Source organism: Myotis nattereri, assembly GCF_964212035.1.
Source record: "Myotis nattereri genome assembly, chromosome: 1".
In the NCBI taxonomy this organism is placed as follows: domain Eukaryota; kingdom Metazoa; phylum Chordata; class Mammalia; order Chiroptera; family Vespertilionidae; genus Myotis; species Myotis nattereri.
The window spans coordinates 119,048,651-119,066,128 of record NC_138075.1 but is presented as its reverse complement, the minus strand read 5'-3'; the positions used below and the strand labels follow the sequence as shown (position 1 = coordinate 119,066,128).

Genomic DNA, 17,478 nt, shown 5'->3' with positions numbered 1-17,478 from the left:
CGGCCCGAGCATCGGTGGAAGTCCTTCTGGACTTGCCCGTCTGGTCCCCCAATATTTCAAAATTATCTCGTGTCATTTTTCTCTCATTTGTGTGTGGCTCCTCTTTCAGATACCGAACCCTACTCCATGCAGGACTTGGAAGGAAACACTCGACACAGGACCCCTTATGATTGGTGCAGCCACTGTTGAAAGCAGTATGGAGTTATCTCAAAAAATTAAAAATGGAACTACCTTATGACCCAGTTATATCTAAAAACACCCAAAACACTAATTCAAAAGAATATATGCACCCCATGTTCATTGCAGCATTATTTACAACTAGATGCCCGGTGCACAGATTTGTGCACTGGTGGGGTCTTTTGGCATGGCCTGCGGAGATCGGGCCAGAACTGGCAGTCCAACATCCCCTGAGGGATATAGTAGTGTGTGAAGTGGCAGGCATCTGGGGAGGAGCCTGAGCCTGGGCCAGGCACTATGCTGCTCCCGCTCATTCTGGCCTGCTGCACCTGCTGCCGCCATCGCTCAGTAGGCTCTCTGCTGCTCTGCTGCGGTCTCCATGTGCCTGTCCTAGGATGATACCAGTGTGCCCATGACCAAGAAGCGGCTGCGGGCTCATGCCCAGTCAATCGCAATGCAGGTCCTGATCCTGGTCCTGGTCTGGATGGGGGAGGGGCATGCAGAGGGAGTGTCCTCAGGGGAGGCTTGTGCTGCAACAGCTGGGCTTGCCAGCTGTGAGCCTGGTGCCTGGCACCCGTCAGTCAGCTCAGTGACACACCTGCTGTGGAAGTGCACTGACAACCACGGAGCAGCTCATGAGTTAAGCGTCTGTCCCCTGGTGGTCACTGCAAGTCATAGCAACCAGTTGAACAGTTGAATGATCGCTTAGGCTTTTATAAATATACTAGAGGCCCAGTTCACAAAATTTATGCATGGAGGGGGGTCCCCTCAGCCTGGCCTTCACCCTCTCGCAATTTGGGACCCCTTGGGGGATGTCCAACTGCTCCTAACCACTCACCTGCCTGCCTGATCACTCCCAACCACTCTACCTGCCTGCCTGATCGCCCCTAACCACTTGTCTACCTGCCTGATTGCTCCTAACCCCTCTGCCTGCCTGCCTGATCATACCTAACCGCCTCTACCTGCCTGCCTCATTGCCCCTAATTACTCACCTGGCTGCCTGATTGCCCCTAACTGCTCACCTCCTGACTGATCCTCTGCCTTGGCCCCTGCCATTGTGGCTTTGTCTGGAAGTATGTTCAGTCTAATTAGCATATTATGCTTTTATTATTATAGATATAGATAGTGATTATTTAGAAGCAGCCCAAGTGTCCATCAGTAGATAGATGGATAGAACAAAGTGGTACATTTACACAATGGAATACTACTCAGCTGTGAAAAAGACAGAAATCTTACCTTTTGTGACAGCATGGATGGACTTGGAGAGTAGTATGTTAAGTGAAATAAACCAGAAGGAGAAAGACAAGTACATTTGATTTCACTTATATATGGGATCTAATGAACAAAATAAACTGTCAAAGTGGAGACTCATGGATATAGAGAACAGACTAACAGGTGTCAGAAGGGAGGGGATTGGGAGCTGGTTGAGAAGGGTGAAGGGATTAAGCAAAGAAAAAAATAGATTCATGGACACAGGCAACAGTATGGTGATTTCCAGATGGGAAGAGGTATGGGGGGAGGAAGAAGAAAAGAGAGGGGAGATAAATGGTAATGGAAGGGGATGACTTGGCAGTAAATACACACTACAATATACAGATGAAGTTTTGTAGAATTATATACATGAATCCTGTATACTTTTATTTACCAATGTCAATAAGCTCAATTACAAAGAGAGAGAGAGAAACAAAGGACAGATAAGTGAGAGATCAAGCTGGCTTTAAAGGAAGATGGGAAGGAGTACCACTTCTCTGAGTATGTCTCTCATGTAGTTTTGATTTTGGAAAGTACACCAATGTTCTACATATAAAAAAATAACATTAAATCAATAAGAAAGGAAAGAAAATACCCAAACTGACACAAATAATATTTCACATGAATTTAATAATCACACTGGAGAGAAAGAAAGAGCAAGAGAGGGAGGAAGAAAAAGTTTTAAAAAAGAAAGAAAAGGAAGAAGAAAAAAAAAGAAAGGAAGGAGTATGGGAAGGGAACATAATCCAAGTAATTTATAAATATAGTACCTGATTATGCATTTTCAGTTTTAAATGCGATGGGGGTAGGGAAAAACAAATAAATCTGAACTCTATTATGCTTGCTGATTAATGTGGCTATAGGTACAGTAATTCAGAAACTGTTTTATCTATAAGTAGAGGCCCAGTGCATGAAATTTTTGCAGGGGGGGGGGGATCCCCTCAGCCCAGCCTGCACCCTCTACAATCTGGAACTTCTTGGGGGATGTCTGACTACTGGTTTAGGCCCAATCCTGGGAATCAGGCCTAAACCAGCAGTCAGACATCCCTCTCACAATCCAGGACTGATGGCTCCTAACTGCTCACCTGCCTGCCTGCCTGATCACCCCTAACTGCCCCCCCTGCTGTCCTGGTTGCCCCTAACTGCCCCCCCCCCACCAACATGGTTGCCCCTTACTGCCCCCCCGGCTGGCCTGGTCACTCCCAACAGCCTCCCTCTGCAGGCCTGGTCGCCTGTTGCAGCCTTCTGTTCAGTTGTTTGGTTGTCCCTCATTAACCACCCTGCCAGGTTGGTTGCCCCACGCAGCCTGCTTGTTCAGTCGTTTGGTTGTTCCTCACTAACCCCCCTGCTGGCCTTGTCGCTCCACTCAGCCTATTTGGTCGTCGGTTAGGTTGTTTTGGATGTGACAGCCCCTGGCTCATTATATATCCTATCTAATAATAGACAAACATGGTAATTAACTACACCTCTGCTACGCTTCCCATTGGCTAATCAAGGTGATATGCAAATTAACTGCCAACCAAGATGGCAGCCGGCAGCCAGGCAGCTGAAGCGAACATGAGGCTTGCTTGCTCCAGTGATGGAGGAAGCCAAGGTACCCCGCCTGCGCGGCCGGGCTCTGAGCTCCAGTATAAGCAACAATGTTGCAATTATAGAAGCTAAACAAACCTAGAAAACTGCTTTCAGCCAGCCGGCCTCAGACTGCAGCCACAACAAAATTTCAATTACAGAAGGTAAATAAATCCCAGAATTAAAAAGAAAAAGAAAAAAAGGAGAGACTGGGAGCTTCAGTTGCAGGCTTGGCCTGCCTGAAAACAGCCCTCAGCCCCTCATCCAGGCTGGTCAGGCACCCCAGTGGGGACCCCCACCCTGAAGGGGGTGCGGGCAGCCTGAAAACAGCCCTCATCCCTTCATCAAGGCTGGCCAGGCACCCCAGTTGGGACCCCCACCCTGAAGGGGGTGCGGGCAGCCTAAAAACAGCCCTCAGCCCCTCATCAAGGCTGGCCAGGCACCCCAGTGGGGACCCCCACCCTGAAGAGGGTGCGGGCAGCCTGAAAACAGCCATCAGCCCCTCATCCAGGCTGGCCAGGCACCCAAGCGGGACCCCACCCTGATCCGGGACACCATTCAGGGCAAACCAGGTGGCCCCCACCTGTGAACCAGGCCTCTCTCCTATATAGTAAATGGGTAATATGAAAACTGACCCTAACAGCAGAAAGACTAGGAATGACTGGTCACAATGACACACACTGACCACCAGGGGGTAGACACTCAATGCAGGAGCTGCCCTCTGGTGGTCAGTGAACTCCCACATGGAGGAGCTCTGCTCAGCCACAAGTCAAGCTGATGGCTGCCAGTACAGCAATGGTGGTGGGAGCCTCTCCTGCCTTCTCAGCAGTGCTAAGGATGTCAGACTGCGGCTTAGGTCTGCTCCTCTCTGGCAAGTGGACATTCCCCGATGGCTGCTGGGCTGTCAGAGGGATGTCTGATTGCCAGCTTAGGCCCAATCCCCTGGGGAGCAGGCCTCAGCTAGCAGATGGTCATCCCCCGAGGGGTCCCAGACTGTGAGAGGGCACAGGCTGGGTTGAGGGACCTCCCCCCACCCACCAAGTGCACAAATTTTTGTGCACCGGGCCTCTAGTATAGATAATAAAATGGTAATATGCTAATTAGGCCAAATGTCCTTCCTGGTGTCATTCCAGACATCCTTCTGGACAAAGCTGGGGCCGGAGCAAAGCCAGGGCTGGAGTGAAGCTTGGGTCCTGAGTGCCTGGTGGCAGTGCCAGAGGGAAGCAGCCTGGGTCCCAGGTGCCAGAGGGAAGCTGGTGCCAGCAGCCGGGGGAAGGAAGGCCTACTCTTGCATGAATTTTCGTGCATCGAGCCTCTAGTACAGGGGTGGGCAAACTTTTTGACTCGAGGGCCACAATGGGTTCTTAAACTGGATCGGAGGGCCGGAACAAAAGCATGGATGGAGTGTTTGTGTGAACTAATATAAATTCAAAGTAAACATCATTATATAAACGGGTACGGTCTTTTTTTTTTTTAGTTTTATTCATTTCAAACGGGCCGGATCCAGCCCGCGGGCCATAGTTTGCCCACGGCTGCTCTAGTAAGTACTACAAAATCTAGTGAATAAATGTGTTTAGAACCAGGGTTCTCACAGTGAAAGAAGGAACATACAAATATGGAATGAGGAAAAGTAAGCAATAACACTATGTGTATGGACTGAAATTTTAAGCATTTGGTGTAAATTTATGATTTCTGAAATATATGCTGGATATGTATGTGTACATGTTTTTGTGCACATGTACATGTGCATATGTGCATATCATATGCACGTGTGCATGTGTTTTGTATGTATATGTATGTATGTTTGTGTATGTGTATATACATATATATATTTCCCTATATATCCACTCTGGCTTATCTGCTGAGGAGGCCAAGAATAAACCCCCAATGGCAATGTGTACATGGGGCACCCAGATTTTGGTCTTTAATATCATTCCTCACTAAAAGGAGCCTGGCTCCACCATCTAGAAATCAGCTTATTGGCTGACTTCATGGCAAAGAATGCAGGTTCTAACTGATAACCCTACTGAAACCTCCAATGGTGCAGTCAAAGGGGAGTCCTGCCCAGAAGAGGGACCGAGGAGCTGAAAGCCTCGACTGCTTCCCAGAAACAGGCTGGTCTGGGAAGATATAATGGCAACAACCAAGGACAAAACTTAGCCAATTTTAAAGTTCTGAGACCATGGTCCTCTTACTTTGTGTATGTTACTATGTTTTTCTGAAACTGAAATAGTGACAACAATAAAAATAAAGTAGTCTTTATTCCCATGAAAATCAATTTAAGTTTATCTAAAAGAAAAAAATGTTTAAAATTATCTAAGAAAAAAATAATAAAAGACAGGTTTTTTTTTGTAGGAAAAAGACAATAGATGTACAGCTGATTGAAATAAATTCCTCCAAATGCATTATAATTTAATTATTATTCTGATGTATATAGTATTAATGTTATTCCATTATCCTAATCAATGAATACAAACTATTGATTCAATGATATGTTGTAGAGATGGTTTCTAAAGCTATATTAATAGACAAATGATTTTGGAAGATTCTTTTTCCAGGCAAGTTTCCAGTTTTTAACTTTATAAAAGAGAATTCAGTGCTAAAAGTTATATAAACTTATGCTCAGATCATCTTGGTCAACAAAATGAGAACTTGTGAAACAGAATAGTGATTCAAGAGAGGTTAGACTCAGCAAAGTTGATTCAGCACATTACTACAGTAAAAAAATTCCAAAGTGAATATGATGGATTGTGTTAATATCCTTTAAAAGTAATTTTAAATCCTTAGAAGCATTGTGTTTATGCTTTAGTAGGCACCAGATATCAATAGGTATGAATTTAATTATCCCCAAGGATTTTCAAATGCTATGTAGTTCCATAACACAACTTTGAAGTTGCTAAGCTAAACTTAACTTTTTCTTAACCCTTGTTTCCTAATCCTCATCTTTTGATCACCATTCCTTAAGAGTCAGGTGCTAGAGCTAGAGAGTACTTTGCTCATCTCATGCTTATGGATTATGATGAAAAAGATTAAATCATCTAAGTGTGGCATTATCTCTTGAGCAGTGAGCAAAGGAGCATTGTGCCATAGTATGATTCTTATTTTAATATTGTTTTATATAAGTTACTGTAACATAATGTGCATAAATATCTATTATAATAAAAGCATAATGTGCTAATTAGACTGCATGTCCTTCCAGATGACCTTCCTGATGAAGCTGGGGCTGCAGGGAAGCTCGGGTCCTGAGTGCCAGCGGGAAGCCGGTGCGGGCAGCCTGGGGAAGGAAGGCCTACTCTTGCACGAATTTTGTCCATTGAGTCTCTAGTTACATATAATTACGTTACCTAGTGTTCTGCTTTTATTAAGTCCTTCACATAATGTTACTTTTAAATATTTTACCATAGATATTTATTTTACATATTTTTGATGAATAATTTAAATGTGTCCTAAAATGTGCATATGTTTCCTACAAATATGTGAAATTACAAAGTTCATATAAATTAATCTGTAACTTATTTTACTCCAAAGCCTTGGGGTCACTTGCATATAAATCACATTTTTATTCTAATCAGTAATACAAACTCATTAATTTCAGTTTCACATTTAATGAAAGATGAGGACATTCCATAATGATCTAGCCACAGGCAAAAACTATGCATATTGATAGATAATTGTTAGCATCATTTGTTTTGTACACACAGACTAAAGGAGGAAGTTATAAAATCATTTTCTGCTTGAATAGAAAGGGCTGAATACATACATTTTTTCAATATATAATTGCAATGATATCTAAAATTTTAAAATGTTGTTTAATTTTCTGCAGCCAATAGCATGCCTTCTGGCATCAAGTTGAATCTCTATATTAATGTCTAATAAATTTTCCTGAAACATAGCTTTTCTCAGGCTATTTCTCTGATATGACTCAGATCCCTTATGTCACTGGTTCTACAATACTCCCTACTCTGCCATAAAAATAGTATTCCCCCAATGTGGAGAACAGTATGGAATTTTCTCAAAAAACTAAAAATGGAACTCCCATTTGACCGAGTGATCCCACTTCTAGGAATATATCCCAAGAAACCAGAAACACCAATCAGAAAGGATATATGCACCCCTATGTTCATAGCAGCACAATTCACCATAGCTAAGATTTGGAAACAGCCTAAGTGCCCATCAGTAGATGAGTGGATTAGAAAACTGTGGTACATCTACACAATGGAATACTACGTTGCGGTAAAAAGGGAGTTCTTACCATTTGCAACAGCATGGATGGAGCTGGAGAGCATTATGCTAAGTGAAATACCCAGTCAGAGAAAGATAAATATCACATGACCTCACTCATTTGTGGAATATAATGAACAACATAAACTGATGAACAAAAACAGATCTAGAGATAGAGAAGCATTGATCAGACCATCAAACCTCCGAGGGAAGGTAGGGGAGGGTGGGGTTAAGGGCGAAAGATCAACCAAAGGACTTATATGCAAGCATATAGGCCTAACCAATGGACACAGACATGAGGGCATGAGTGGGGGGGATAGGGGGTAACATGGGGATAAGGACACATATGTAATAACGTCATCAATAAAAAAATTAAAACAAAACAAAACAAACAAAAAAACAGTATTCCCCATTCTCACACCATAGCTTCTATTTCTCACATTGTTTAACCTCTATCTTCTGCTTATTATTTACCTCTCTTGGAAGATGGTTTACATTTCTTCTCCTTTAGAAAAACTTTAACTTTTCTGTTCTTAGCGTTCTCTCCCTTGTTTAACTATAGCATGAGCCCATCATGCACTTTGATGTATGTTACTTTCTGACTTTTATTTTACTCCATAATTCATTACCCCAAATGGATGATAAACTGTTAGATAAATAAGAACCTTTAATTATAATTCTTTTATCCTTTATTGAACTCTAAATACCACTAGGCACATAGCATTTGCATTTCATCTTATTGAACAAAAATGAGTAAACTTCAAGACCTATGGGTAAAAATACACATCACACTAAATATGTATTTTCAATGATGTTAGTTTAAAAAGTTTGGTACATTTGGTAAGGAAAAACAATGAACCCATTTCTTTACCATTAATTCAATTGATAAAATAATATTTTTATTAATTACACTAAAATGAGACATGTATATTTTGAAACACCAACATTTCTCACTCATAGCATTAATTTGGTTTAAACACCCTAGCTTCTACTATTCATTGTCTAAGGGCCCATCATCAATGAATAATTAAATATAAGGGTAACATATTTGGGGGTAGTCAGTGGTTTAAAACCAGACACTTAAAAGGTAAATGAACTAGTTATTACATATAATTGTATTACAGGGTCTGTGACAGGTATCTAATATTTATAAGTGGTAATAAATCATGGCTAGATTCTATCCCTATTAGAATATATGTTAATTAAACAAATTAATGATAAATTGTTATGAATGTCTTCTACTTAAAACATTATTTTTAAACTAATGACACTGGCATTATCAACATTAAATATAAATAGGACTTCACTGAAAGTATTGACTAATTCTAAACAGAAAGAGTGACTTAATATCAATTAAACTCAAAGAGCACATGGTTTGTGGGCTATTCTCTAATTTTTAAATGGGGAATACTAAGTAACATTGTCTATTCACTCAACCACTTAGGGGTTATCTTTTGCAAGAAACTTAATTCTGAAAATTTATCAGAATGTAAGTCTCTCAAAATTATATATTGTGGAGAGCAGCTACAGCATTTGGACAGGTTCAAGCCTCGGACTAATGAGAGGACATGGTCCTCTCCTGGCAAAGCCACATGCAGGTCCCAGCTTGGAGGGAAAAACCATTCTAGCACAAATATAGCCAAAGGCTATGGTTGTAAGCTTGACCTTATGTTCCGAACCTGTGGTCCCAGGTGGCTGAGTGATGTAGGCTGCGGGAGGTGCAACAAGTGCTGCCAAAACAAAGCTTAATAGAATTCTCAGGTGCATGTAATTGAGTAGATTCAAAACACGTGAGAACATTGTAAACATCTTTACCATGCCCTTGCTTTGCTTTATTGGATCTGACTATAAAATAAAGACTGGGCTTACAGGCTGTGGCACTGTCTCTCTATCCAAGAACAGTGTCCCACCTTGCCCCAACTGTATTCTCTTGTCTGTCTTCTTTAATCCTTCACTGCCCCTCCTCAGGTTCACCACTGGCTGTTCTGGATGCTGTTCAATATGTTGATTCTGCTGATATCTTTCTATAGTCAATGTAGTCAAGGTTCTAAAATAATGACCCCTTATCTTAAGATTTTTTTTAAGGCTCAAATTGTCTCATATGGTGTCTAAACCCAAGGGAAAATATGTGAGAAAATTTCTTATTTGAGAGACATATTTGAGATGTAAGCAAGGATCTCAATTTTTAAACTCTAATCAGAAGAAATATAGCCTTTGATAAAAAAAGAATAAAAATCTGACTCCTAAATCCATGTAAAAATATTGTCACCTTTGTCTTCTCTATATCTTCTATAAGAATATTTAAGTCCTCAGTTTAAAATCTTTGAATGCCAGCACTGAGAAAGCTTCAATACAAAGGGTAACCTGTGATATCTTATTGAGAAAAATTAAGTTAAAGGTTAATTACAGATTCATTAAATTTTATTTTTACATTAAATTAGATCATAATAAGGTGACATTTGAATAATATTTCAGCACAAAACATATATTTTGTTCTCTAATGTACTATGATCAGTCAATTTATAAAATTTTTTATTTCAATAAGTTTTATATTTTTCTAAAAGTACTAAGTAAAGATATCTCCCATTATATTATCAAGAGTACTTTTATAAAAATAAATTTCCCGGAGAGAAACCAAGATGGCGGCATAGGTAAACACCTGAAATTGCTGCCTTGCACAACCACTTCAAAAATACAACTAAAAGACAAAACGGACATCATCCAGAACCATAGGAAGGCTGGCTGAGTGGAAATTCCTCAACTATAAGGAAAGAGAAAAGCACACTGAGACTCAGAGGAGGTGCGGAAGTAAAGTGCAGAGGTATGGAGGCACACTCAGAAAGGGCTGGCAACTGAGGACATGATAGTCTTTTTCAATCAGGAGGGAGTCACAAGCTCCCGACTGCTCTGAACTCCAGTTCCGGGCGAGTCTCTGGGGACCTAGACTCATGCGGGGAGAAACTGGACTGTCTGGCACTGGGTGGAACTCAAGGGCAGCTTTCTCTCAGAGGTGCTTGCAGCAATTACCGTGGGACACTGAAACCTGGGGCCTCTCAGGGCAGGGCTGAGGATCAGCCATAGCTGTTTGCTCTGTCCTGTTGATTCCCTCAGACCTCCCTCCCCCCGCCCAAGCTGTGCTCAGAGGCTTTTGCATATGAATGACCTGGCCCTTTGCAATCTAAAATTACCTAAAAAACTGCAGCTGGGTCAGACAGACCCAGAAAATCCAAAAGAAGGCCCAAGGCCCCACAGCAGCTTGCATTGCTTAACAGCAGGGCCTCATCTGGGCACCTCCAAACTCCAAATAAAGAAGAGGAATCTGCAGATCTCTTCGTAGCTCCTGCTGGGTAGCCTCAGGCAGAGGCTAAATTAGCACCTCCTTAGAGATCCAAGAGCCAGTGTACCAGTGGTCAGAGTGGGACCATCCAAATTACAACTCCACAGATCCATAAGGGAAACACTCAGGGGGCAGACTCAGTAAGCACCAAAGCCTCACTGAATCAAGCCTTGCCCCATAAAGGTGTCTCCAGCACAGAAGTTCTCCCACTGCAGACACAGCTGATTCTCACAGCCAATTGGCCTGGAGGTCAATTCCTCCCAGTCATACCTACAACAATTAAGGCTTAACTGGAACAAGACTGTGCACAAAGCCCACAAAGGGGTGCACAAAGAGTGTCCACCTCAGGTAATTGGGGAGGCTGAGCCACTGGGCCCTATAAGACACCTAGCACAGAAAGCCACTCTATCAACACAGGAAAGCAGCCAAAATGCGGAGACAAAGAAACAGGTCACAAATGACAGAAATGGAGGAAAGAAAACTACTGGATATAGAGTTCAAAACCACGGTTATAAGGTTTTTCAAGAATTTTCTAGAAACCGCTGATAAATTTAGTGAGATCCTCAATAAACCTAGTGAGACCCTTGAGGATATGAAAAAGGACCAACTAGAAATTAAGCATACACTGACTGAAATAAAGAATTTTATACAGACTCCCAACATCAGACTAGAGGATTGCAAGAATCAAGCCAACGATTTGAAATACGAAGAAGCAAAAAACACCCAACCGGAAAAGCAAAATGAAAAAAGAATCCAAAAATACGAAGATAGTGTAAGGAGCCTCTGGGACAACTTCAAGCGTACCAACATCCGAATTATGGGGGTGCCAGAAGATGAGAGAGAGCAAGATATTGAAAACCTATTTGAAGAAATAATGACAGAAAACTTCCCCTACCTGGTGAAAGAAATAGACTTACAAGTCCAGGAAGCACAGAGAACCCCAAAACAAAAGGAATCCAAAGAGGATCACACCAAGACCCATCATAATTAAAATGCCAAGAGCAAAAGACAAAGAGAGAATCTTAAAAGCAGCAAGAGAAAGAAAGTCAGTTATCTACAAGGGAATACCCATACAACTGTCAGCTGATTTCTCAACAGAAACTATGCAGGCCAGAAGGGAGTGGCAAGAAATATTCGAAGTGATGAATAGCAAGAACCTACAACCAAGATTACTTTACCCAGCAAAGCTATCATTTAGAAGTGAAGGTCAGATAAAGAGCTTCACAGATAAGAAAAAGCTAAAGGAGTGCATCACCACCAAACCAGTATTATATGAAATGCTGAAAGGTATTCTTTAAGAAGAGGAAGAAGAAGAAAAATGCAAAGATAAAAATTATGAATAACAGATACATATCTATCAACAAGTGAATCTAAAAATCAAGTGAATAAATCATCTGATGAACAGAATAAACTGGTGAATATAATAGAATCAGGAGCATAGAAAGGGAGTGGACTGACAACTCTCAGGGGGAAAAGAGTGTTTGGGATGCGGGAAGAGACTGGAAAAAAATCATACATTTATGGTTGAGGACAGTTGGGTGGGGGGGACAAGGGCAGAGGGTGGGCTGGGAACCGGGTGGAGGGGAGCTATGGGGGAAAAAAGAAGGAAAACTGTAATAATCTGAACAATAAAGATTTAATTTAAAAAATAAAAATAAATAAATAAATTTCCCGTTGTTTATGTGACACTTTTGCTTTCCTCTGTGCTTTGGCTGCCAGAGCGTTTAGCTTCAAATTCAAATTAAGTCAATGATTCACTTCTATTTCTCCCCCCCAAACCTATCTATTGGCTCTTGTTGACGACCTCTGTTTCCAATCTTAATGCCATACTTTTAATTCTTTACTTTCTTACTCTTTTAGCACTCAGAAATAAGCTGCTTTCAAGTAGCTTACAGTCTAGCAGGAATCATGGTAACAAACATAATAATCATGGGGTGCACCAGGTGTTATGGGAAAAGATGAGGCAGGAGGATAGGGAAGAATATCAGATGTCCTTGACGTGGCTTTTGAAGGAACTTATGCGAATTACCAAGATGACTGAAGAGGAGAAAAAGTACTTATTCTCTCTCACAATTTAAAAAGGTATCTGTTTAATTTATAAATATTTATAGGATGGGCAAATAAATATTTACATTTGCAAGGCACTGTATGATGGGGAGATACATTGTTTCTGTTCCCCCTGCCCCAGCATACATTTCAGCAGGACAATGACAACCTATGAAGAGACCCCAGATACTATACTGCTCAATTTGGGGAACTTCATGTATGACTGGGGTAAATTATGGAGCCAGAGGGGCAAATATCCTTGAGGTCTTTATACTACTGGTTTTAGGGAATTATCTTTACCCCAGAGACAATGGGACAGAGAGAGAGTAAGGACATCAATTAGCACGGTAATTCAATAATATCTACACAAAGTGATGGCGAGTTAAACTGAGCATTATACCCTGAAACACATTTCAAAATGCGGAAGATGGATATCCCAATCTCCAAACTTTCCAAACCATTGCTCACTAGTTTCTGCTTCCAGTTGCCAGCCCACTGAAACAGGCTACTCTTTTAAAGTGCAACCTTTGCATTACTTAACAAAGAAAACATAGTCTCTTAGAAAGACAAATTTCACGTCTGTTTGCTGTTCTTGCATTTAGGAATATATTAAAAGATACATTCTTATTTCCAATCCTAATGGAAGTGACATTTGCTCCCTCTTCACAGGTAATTCCCTTCTGAACACTCATAATTCTCATCTCTTTAAAAAAATTGCTTCCCTCTGATTTTTGTATTTCTAAACTTACCCTTTTCATTAACTCATTCCTCTTAAACTAGGCTCTAATACAACCCCCAATATTTTACTTTATCATATCTTTTTCACTCTCAAGATTCATGGCAGTGGACTTCATTAACAAACTCCTTTTCCTTGCCTCTCTTTTGTTCCAAATTGAAATTAGCTTTCTGGAGCCACAACTTGACTGAAACTTTCTTACCAGGTTCAATGAATATATTCATAAGTGTCTTTTGTATCTTTATTTTTAATTTCTTGGTATGATATGGTGCTTATATTTCACATTACTCTTTTAAGAAATAAATGAAGTACATATTTTACTGAGTTTTAATAAGCTTTTGTCATATCTTGTGGCCTAAATGCTTTGCAAGAACATTAGAAATTCAACTGACTGATCAAGAAACAAAATGCCTACAGGATTGCTGAAATAATCTTATATTTTCGCCAAAAGCCAGCTATTATATCATATATCATATATATATTAACAGTTAGTTTAAGGATAACACATTATAGCTTTCATTTACTTTTCTTCAATCAATGTTGATAAAATATTTAACAATCCTATATAATAAAAGGCTAATATGCATATTGTCCCTTGGACCGGAAGTTCAACTGGGAGTTCAACCAGGAGTTTGAACAGGAGGGCTGGGACAGCTGGTCAATATCCTGTGGCCCCTCCCCCTGGCCAGCCCCTCCCAATTGGCACCAATTGGGGCAGGCAGGCCAGACTCCACCTGTGCATGAATTTGTGCACTGTACCTCTAGTAAATTATAACAACGTGACATACAACCTCTAAATGGTGCATAATGATTTCACCTTCCTAGCATTAACACTCGTGTGTAATTTCTTACCCTTGAATGTGGGTTGGAATTATCAACTCAGTTATAATAAATACTAGAGGCCTGGTGCATGACTTTCGTGCACTGTGGGTGGTGGGTTTCTCAACCTGGCCTGTGCCCTCTCCCAGTCCAAAACCCCTCAGAGGATGTCTAACTGCTGACTTAGAGGGCTCACAGTGAGCCTAAGCTGGCAGTAGGACATCCCCTGAGGGGTCCTTAGCACTGCAAGAGAAGCTCTCGCCACTGCCACTGCGCTCACCAACCCTGAGCCCAGCTTCTGGCTGAGCAGCACTCCCCCTGTGGGAGTGCACTGACCACCAAGGGGCAGCTCCTGCATTGAGCATCTGTCCCCAGTGCGCATCATAGTGACTGGTGGTTCTGCTGTTTGGTCGATTTGCATATTAGGGTTTTATTATATAGGATAACAAGGCAGAGTTATGGGATGTCAAGTCAGAGATCAGATTATAAAGTCTTGAGCATGTGTTTTTTTTCTCTCTCCTGGGTTTCTTGCTTTGGAGGAAGTCTGCCACCATACCATGAGACAGTCCTATGAGGATGTCCATATGGCGAAGAGATGAGAGAGGCCTCTGATCAACAGGCAGCAATAAGTTGATATCCTTATTCTAACCCTTGTGAGGGAGTGAGCCTGCCCAAAAAACAAGGGAGTGGGCATAGAAATGTATCTTCTCCAAGTCAAATATTCAAGTTAGTCTGACTTACACCTTGCTCATCTGCAACCTTATGAGAGGCCTTGAGCTATAGGCATCCAGCTAAGCCATACCCATGTTCCTGGCCCACAGAAACTGTGGGATAGTAAATGTTTATTGCTTTATGGTACAAAATTTGAGGGAAATTTGTTCTGCAGCAATAAATAATACACATACTTGACTTTATTTCAAAGAGGAATCTCTTTTCTAAGTAATGTATAACTGATCATCAATTTTTATATTATTAAAAATTTAAGACTATTCTCGATGGTATACTATCCATTACTTATAGTTAAAAAGCAAGGATTATTTATGGTTACTCAAGAAGTAATAACTTTGATCAGGCTATTAGAAATCCAGGACAAATTGTTTTTCAATATGAATTTCCCAAAGAATCAATAAAACTGATAATTTTATTTATAAAACCAGTGACTATAAATGCGCCTGGGCTTACAGATGATAAGTGTCTCAACACAATATTTGCAAAGAGAGAAGGTTTCAACTGCAGGCAGCAACTCCCTCATCTAGTCCCAATTGATTAGTCAATATCTAGGACAAATACATTTGCCTAGATTTCAGTGAGGAGAATGACTGTGTCCTGCTGAGAGGGACCCAAGTGACCTGATACCTGCGACTGCCAACCATCTGATACAGCACAGAAATGTCATAGGTAACAAAGTGGCAAATGTCTGAGAGCAAGGGAAAAATACACAACTGCCTTCTTCCTGAAACAGCCAAAAGAAAGCTAGCAGAGGTGAACTGAACATCCCTTGACAATAAAGAGGATAAGAAAAACAATTATTAAATTAAAAGTATATTAAAATCATATTGGGACTCAGCAGAAATATGCAGAAATTTTGAGAGCTCATAATTAAAGTAAATGCATATTTTCTCATTAAAGTAATTCAAAATATTGATCTTTGAATTATTTATTTAAACAGCAATTGAAAATATGCATATTTTAAGGTAAGTTGGAAGAAAAGAAGTCCATGAAATATATTCATAGTAGAGAGTAAGTTAAATATACATGATCAACTAAAGGGAAAAATTAGATCCAAGCCAACCCTACTTTTGTAATAAGATAGAAATCTCAAAATAAATAAAAATGGCTTAGCAATTGTGTAAGGACTAATTCCATATCATAGTTTAGGCTGAAGTGAATGCATGACTATTCTCATGGCTTTCTAACTGCTTTTCCAGCTCATATTCTGTCTCTCAATGATTTTACCACTCCTATTAGATTTATCTTCCCAAATCAAAGTTCTCATCATGCTTATTGTCTGCACAAAACCTGTAATATCTCCCCTGACCACTAAATCAGCTATGCTTCCATGATACTCCAATAAGTCTCCTGCAGAACAGAAGCAGGCAGACTCTGTGTCCAGCTTCCCAGACTGGTTTTATGGCTTCCATACTTATCAGCTATAAGATTGATTGGCATGGTAATTAAAGTTCTCTGTACTTTGGTTTTCTTATTTAAAAAACACAATAGTGATTTTAATGAGTACAAGGTTTATTGCGAAAATTAAGAAAAATACTTCATGACATGTTAGGAATAGTGTCTTACTCCATGATAATAATGAGCTATTACTTTATTATTGCTGTTGTTGTTGCTATTTGAGATTCAAAGTAACGGAAGATCGTCTACTATGTGATAGATGGTTTTATATATGTTGTCTATTTGACTTGAACAACAAATTTCTAAGATAGGAATTCGTATTCCTTTTTTACAAATGAGGAGACTAAGATCCAGACATGTTCAATAATGTCTGTAAATCTGTACAGTGACTGAGTGCTACAGGCAACTTCCAGCCCAGGTTTCCTGGCTTCATGTGGAGGGTACTTTTTACTGCACAAGAGCTTCCCTTCCAGGTGTCACCTAGTGCTCCACTCTGAGGAATACCGGCTTGTAGTGCTGGCTATGAGTTTGAATCCCTATTGCTTACAATTCATACAAACTCTCTAAGGCTCACTTTTCTCCACTGTAAAAGATGGGCAGTGATGCTAATTTTATAAAAGTATTAAGAGGATTATTTCATTTAGTACAGTAGATGGTGTATACCATGTGCATTATTTTATAAAAGATACATATTTATTATTAGTTTTATTAATTTACATTGATACAATTCCATGCTATCCTAACTTCTCACACTTTACACCCTGGTTTCCATGTCTTAATCTTCCCTGTGCTCATCTCTGTCTTTTGAAAATGTGCCCATCCTTCGTAGAGAAATGTTTTCCTTTGTTCCAAAGCATGGACTTATTCTTTAACTCGATGCAGATCCCTACTCCCTTGTCCAAGTTCTGTGGGACTTGATATACTAAACCATTGAGAATTTTCCTTATTAAGTGTGCATATCTTGTATATATTACATGACATCTCCAGGAAGAATCTGGAAGGATATCTGTAATTACACAGCAATATTTTTGCTGCAAAGTGTACAAATGTTCACACTCATTAGGATAAATAAAGACTATATAAACAGGCTCATATCAGTCCAGGTCATATTCTAACACATGTATAATAGTAGGCTAGCATGCACTGCCAAATAATTACATTAAAACATTTCAAGTTTTCTATTTTAAGATTGCAC

General features: G+C 40.3%; 1 protein-coding gene across 1 annotated transcript in view; it reads right to left on the bottom strand.

The window, feature by feature from the left end:
* MDGA2 (MAM domain containing glycosylphosphatidylinositol anchor 2) overlaps positions 1 to 17,478 on the bottom strand; it is a 944,924-nt gene that overhangs the window by 32,704 nt on the left and 894,742 nt on the right. The gene's annotated exons all lie outside the window — the stretch shown is intronic.